This window comes from Bufo gargarizans, chromosome 9 (assembly GCF_014858855.1).
Source record: "Bufo gargarizans isolate SCDJY-AF-19 chromosome 9, ASM1485885v1, whole genome shotgun sequence".
Lineage (NCBI taxonomy): Eukaryota > Metazoa > Chordata > Amphibia > Anura > Bufonidae > Bufo > Bufo gargarizans.
The window spans coordinates 187,334,977-187,341,059 of NC_058088.1; positions in this window are offsets into that span (position 1 = coordinate 187,334,977).

The following is a 6,083-nucleotide window of genomic DNA, read 5'->3' on the forward strand; positions in this document are numbered from 1 at the left end:
CAGTATTATAGTAGTTATATTCTTGTACATAGGAGCAGTATTATAGTAGTTATATTCTTGTACATAGGAGCAGTATTATAGTAGTTATATTCTTGTACATAGGAGCAGTATTATAGTAGTTATATTCTTGTACATAGGAGCAGTATTATAGTAGTTATATTCTTGTACATAGGAGCAGTATTATAGTAGTTATATTCTTGTACATAGGAGCAGTATTATAGTAGTTATATTCTTGTACATAGGAGCAGTATTATAGTAGTTATATTCTTGTACATAGGAGCAGTATTATAGTAGTTATATTCTTGTACATAGGAGCAGTATTATAGTAGTTATATTCTTGTACATAGGAGCAGTATTATAGTAGTTATATTCTTGTACATAGGAGCAGTATTATAGTAGTTATATTCTTGTACATAGGAGCAGTATTATAGTAGTTATATTCTTGTACATAGGAGCAGTATTATAGTAGTTATATTCTTGTACATAGGAGGCAGTATTATAGTAGTTATATTCTTGTACATAGGAGCAGTATTATAGTAGTTATATTCTTGTACATAGGAGCAGTATTATAGTAGTTATATTCTTGTACATAGGAGGCAGTATTATAGTAGTTATATTCTTGTACATAGGAGCAGTATTATAGTAGTTATATTCTTGTACATAGGAGCAGTATTATAGTAGTTATATTCTTGTACATAGGAGGCAGTATTATAGTAGTTATATTCTTGTACATAGGAGCAGTATTATAGTAGTTATATTCTTGTACATAGGAGCAGTATTATAGTAGTTATATTCTTGTACATAGGAGCAGTATTATAGTAGTTATATTCTTGTACATAGGAGCAGTATTATAGTAGTTATATTCTTGTACATAGGAGCAGTATTATAGTAGTTATATTCTTGTACATAGGAGCAGTATTATAGTAGTTATATTCTTGTACATAGGAGCAGTATTATAGTAGTTATATTCTTGTACATAGGAGCAGTATTATAGTAGTTATATTCTTGTACATAGGAGCAGTATTATAGTAGTTATATTCTTGTACATAGGAGCAGTATTATAGTAGTTATATTCTTGTACATAGGAGCAGTATTATAGTAGTTATATTCTTGTACATAGGAGCAGTATTATAGTAGTTATATTCTTGTACATAGGAGCAGTATTATAGTAGTTATATTCTTGTACATAGGAGCAGTATTATAGTAGTTATATTCTTGTACATAGGAGCAGTATTATAGTAGTTATATTCTTGTACATAGGAGCAGTATTATAGTAGTTATATTCTTGTACATAGGAGCAGTATTATAGTAGTTATATTCTTGTACATAGGAGCAGTATTATAGTAGTTATATTCTTGTACATAGGAGCAGTATTATAGTAGTTATATTCTTGTACATAGGAGCAGTATTATAGTAGTTATATTCTTGTACATAGGAGCAGTATTATAGTAGTTATATTCTTGTACATAGGAGCAGTATTATAGTAGTTATATTCTTGTACATAGGAGCAGTATTATAGTAGTTATATTCTTGTACATAGGAGCAGTATTATAGTAGTTATATTCTTGTACATAGGAGCAGTATTATAGTAGTTATATTCTTGTACATAGGAGCAGTATTATAGTAGTTATATTCTTGTACATAGGAGCAGTATTATAGTAGTTATATTCTTGTACATAGGAGCAGTATTATAGTAGTTATATTCTTGTACATAGGAGCAGTATTATAGTAGTTATATTCTTGTACATAGGAGCAGTATTATAGTAGTTATATTCTTGTACATAGGAGCAGTATTATAGTAGTTATATTCTTGTACATAGGAGCAGTATTATAGTAGTTATATTCTTGTACATAGGAGCAGTATTATAGTAGTTATATTCTTGTACATAGGAGCAGTATTATAGTAGTTATATTCTTGTACATAGGAGCAGTATTATAGTAGTTATATTCTTGTACATAGGAGCAGTATTATAGTAGTTATATTCTTGTACATAGGAGGCAGTATTATAGTAGTTATATTCTTGTACATAGGAGCAGTATTATAGTAGTTATATTCTTGTACATAGGAGCAGTATTATAGTAGTTATATTCTTGTACATAGGAGCAGTATTATAGTAGTTATATTCTTGTACATAGGAGCAGTATTATAGTAGTTATATTCTTGTACATAGGAGCAGTATTATAGTAGTTATATTCTTGTACATAGGAGCAGTATTATAGTAGTTATATTCTTGTACATAGGAGCAGTATTATAGTAGTTATATTCTTGTACATAGGAGCAGTATTATAGTAGTTATATTCTTGTACATAGGAGCAGTATTATAGTAGTTATATTCTTGTACATAGGAGCAGTATTATAGTAGTTATATTCTTGTACATAGGAGCAGTATTATAGTAGTTATATTCTTGTACATAGGAGCAGTATTATAGTAGTTATATTCTTGTACATAGGAGCAGTATTATAGTAGTTATATTCTTGTACATAGGAGCAGTATTATAGTAGTTATATTCTTGTACATAGGAGCAGTATTATAGTAGTTATATTCTTGTACATAGGAGCAGTATTATAGTAGTTATATTCTTGTACATAGGAGCAGTATTATAGTAGTTATATTCTTGTACATAGGAGCAGTATTATAGTAGTTATATTCTTGTACATAGGAGCAGTATTATAGTAGTTATATTCTTGTACATAGGAGCAGTATTATAGTAGTTATATTCTTGTACATAGGAGCAGTATTATAGTAGTTATATTCTTGTACATAGGAGCAGTATTATAGTAGTTATATTCTTGTACATAGGAGCAGTATTATAGTAGTTATATTCTTGTACATAGAGCAGTATTATAGTAGTTATATTCTTGTACATAGGAGCAGTATTATAGTAGTTATATTCTTGTACATAGGAGCAGTATTATAGTAGTTATATTCTTGTACATAGGAGCAGTATTATAGTAGTTATATTCTTGTACATAGGAGCAGTATTATAGTAGTTATATTCTTGTACATAGGAGCAGTATTATAGTAGTTATATTCTTGTACATAGGAGCAGTATTATAGTAGTTATATTCTTGTACATAGGAGCAGTATTATAGTAGTATATTCTTGTACATAGGAGGCAGTATTATAGTAGTTATATTCTTGTACATAGGAGGCAGTATTATAGTAGTTATATTCTTGTACATAGGAGCAGTATTATAGTAGTTATATTCTTGTACATAGGAGCAGTATTATAGTAGTTATATTCTTGTACATAGGAGCAGTATTATAGTAGTTATATTCTTGTACATAGGAGCAGTATTATAGTAGTTATATTCTTGTACATAGGAGGCAGTATTATAGTAGTTATATTCCTGTACATAGGAGCAGTATTATAGTAGTTATATTCTTGTACATAGGAGCAGTATTATAGTAGTTATATTCTTGTACATAGGAGCAGTATTATAGTAGTTATATTCTTGTACATAGAAGGCAGTATTATAGTAGTTATATTCCTGTACATAGGAGCAGTATTATAGTAGTTATATTCTTGTACATAGGAGGCAGTATTATAGTAGTTATATTCCTGTACATAGGAGCAGTATTATAGTAGTTATACTCTTGTACATAGGAGCAGTATTATAGTAGTTATATTCTTGTACATAGGAGTCAGTATTATAGTAGTTACAGACGTGGACAAAATTGTTGGTACCCTTTGGTCAATGAAAGAAAAAGTCACAATGGTCACAGAAATAACTTTAATCTGACAAAAGTAATAATAAATTAAAATTCTATAAATGTTAACCAATGAAAGTCAGACATTGTTTTTCAACCATGCTTCAACAGAATTATGTAAAAAAATAAACTCATGAAACAGGCATGGACAAAAATGATGGTACCCCTAACTTAATATTTTGTTGCGCAACCTTTTGAGGCAATCACTGCAATCAAACGCTTCCTGTAACTGTCAATGAGACATCTGCACCTCTCAGCAGGTATTTTGGCCCACTCCTCATGAGCAAACTGCTCCAGTTGTGTCCGGTTTGAAGGGTGCCTTTTCCAGACTGCATGTTTCAGCTCCTTCCAAAGATGCTCAATAGGATTGAGGTCAGGGCTCATAGAAGGCCACTTTAGAATAGTCCAATTTTTTCCTCTTAGCCATTCTTGGGTGTTTTTAGCGGTGTGTTTTGGGTCATTGTCCTGTTGCAAGACCCATGACCTGCGACTGAGACCAAGCTTTCTGACACTGGCTAGTACATTTCTCTCTAGAATTCCTTGATAGTCTTGAGATTTCATTGTACCCTGCACAGATTCAAGACACCCTGTGCCAGACGCAGCAAAGCAGCCCCAGAACATAACAGAGCCTCCTCCATGTTTCACAGTAGGGACAGTGTTCTTTTCTTGATATGCTTCATTTTTTCGTCTGTGAACATACAGCTGATGTGCCTTGGCAAAAACTTCGATTTTTGTCTCATCTGTCCACAGGACATTCTCCCAGAAGCTTTGTGGCTTGTCAACATGTAGTTTGGCATATTCCAGTCTTGCTTTTTTATGATTCGTTTTCAACAATGGTGTCCTCCTTGGTCGTCTCCCATGTAGTCCACTTTGGCTCAAACAACGACGGATGGTGCGATCTGACACTGATGTTCCTTGAGCATGAAGTTCACCTTGAATCTCTTTAGAAGTCTTTCTAGGCTCTTTTGTTACCATTCGGATTATCCGTCTCTTAGATTTGTCATCAATTTTCCTCCTGCGGCCACGTCCAGGGAGGTTGGCTACAGTCCCATGGATCTTAAACTTATGAATAATATGTGCAACTGTACTCACAGGAACATCTAGTTGCTTGGAGATGGTCTTATAGCCTTTACCTTTAACATGCTTGTCTATAATTTTCTTTCTGATCTCTTGAGACAGCTCTTTCCTTTGCTTCCTCTGGTCCATGTCGAGTGTGGTACACACCATATCACCAAACAACACAGTGATTACCTGGAGCCATATATATAGGCCCAATGGCTGATTACAAGGTTGTAGACACCTGTGATGCTAATTAGTGGACACACCTTGAATTAACATGTCCCTTTGGTCACATTATGTTCTGTGTTTTCTAGGGGTACCATCATTTTTGTCCATGCCTGTTTCATGAGTTTATTTTTTTACATAATTCTGTTGAAGCATGGTTGAAAAACAATGTCTGACTTTCATTGGTTAACATTTATAGAATTTTAATTTATTATTACTTTTGTCAGATTAAAGTTATTTCTGTGACCATTGTGACTTTTTCTTTCATTGACCAAAGGGTACCAACAATTTTGTCCACGTCTGTATATTCTTGTACATAGGAGTCAGTATTATAGTAGTTATATTCTTGTACATAGGAGCAGTATTATAGTAGTTATATTCCTGTACATAGGAGCAGTATTATAGTAGTTATATTCTTGTACATCGGAGCAGTATTATAGTAGTTATATTCTTGTACATAGGAGCAGTATTATAGTAGTTATATTCTTGTACATAGGAGCAGTATTATAGTAGTTATATTCTTGTACATAGGAGCAGTATTATAGTAGTTATATTCTTGTACACAGGAGCAGTATTATAGTAGTTATATTCCTGTACACATAGGAGCAGTATTATAGTAGTTATATTCTTGTACATAGGAGCAGTATTATAGTAGTTATATTCTTGTACACAGGAGCAGTATTATAGTAGTTATATTCGTGTACATAGGAGCAGTATTATAGTAGTTATATTCTTGTACATAAGAGGCAGTATTATAGTAGTTATATTCTTGTACATAGGAGTCAGTATTATAGTAGTTATATTCTTGTACATAGGAGCAGTATTATAGTAGTTATATTCGTGTACATAGGAGCAGTATTATAGTAGTTATATTCTTGTACATAGGAGGCAGTATTATAGTAGTTATATTCTTGTACATAGGAGCAGTATTATAGCAGTTATATTCTTGTACATAGGAGCAGTATTATAGTAGTTATATTCGTGTACATAGGAGGCAGTATTATAGTAGTTATATTCTTGTACATAGGAGCAGTATTATAGTAGTTATATTCTTTATCAAATTTCTTTTTATTTGAGAGATATACA